Raw genomic sequence first — 729 nt, 5'->3', positions numbered from 1 at the left:
CCTTGGCTTGAGAACCGATCCTCGGTTCAAATAAACTCTTTTTCAAGAGTTTCCAACTCGTCCAGAGTTTCAAACTTGACACGCAAGTTCTCCACAACGTCAAATCGTGAGGAGAAGATATTGTTCCAGTGAATCAAGATATTCGGATCGTCAACAGAGAGCAAATTTGACGTGAACAATCGAAGGAGGCATTCCATCGCTACCGAGAAGAACCCAATTTTAAACAAAGGGGAGAACCAAATTCGTTCTCCTCTCTTTTGTAATCGAATTGTAACCGGGATCGAAGAAATACCAGTCAAGTTTCTTTTATTCTCTTTATTGCAATTTTTTTCAACAAACAAACGTCGTAGAGCACGACATTTCATGTGCAAAATGACATCAGTTTCTAGTTTTCTTTCTACAGTATGATTATTCTAGAAAATACGTAAGTACGGATATTTTGTATGAGGAGTTTGGATATTCCAGTAGTGATGAAGTCCTTTTTATATGTATTCATGTTGTAGTAATTGTTTATACATCTCATGTTTATTATGGTTCTCATTTCTGCTTCATATATCTGCTTAATCATATATAATATGCCATACTATATTCATGATTTGTGGATGTGTTGAGAACCTTAGTAGTTCATGACTTAGTGGCTTCGTGCGTCATGAACAGACTTAGTGACGTGTGTGAGTGTGTGACTGGTTTAGGCGGTGAACCCGAGTTTTCAATGAGGATTATGGTTAA

This window comes from Asparagus officinalis, chromosome 9 (assembly GCF_001876935.1).
Source record: "Asparagus officinalis chromosome 9, Aspof.V1, whole genome shotgun sequence".
Lineage (NCBI taxonomy): Eukaryota > Viridiplantae > Streptophyta > Magnoliopsida > Asparagales > Asparagaceae > Asparagus > Asparagus officinalis.
Note: the sequence above shows the minus strand (reverse complement) of the source record.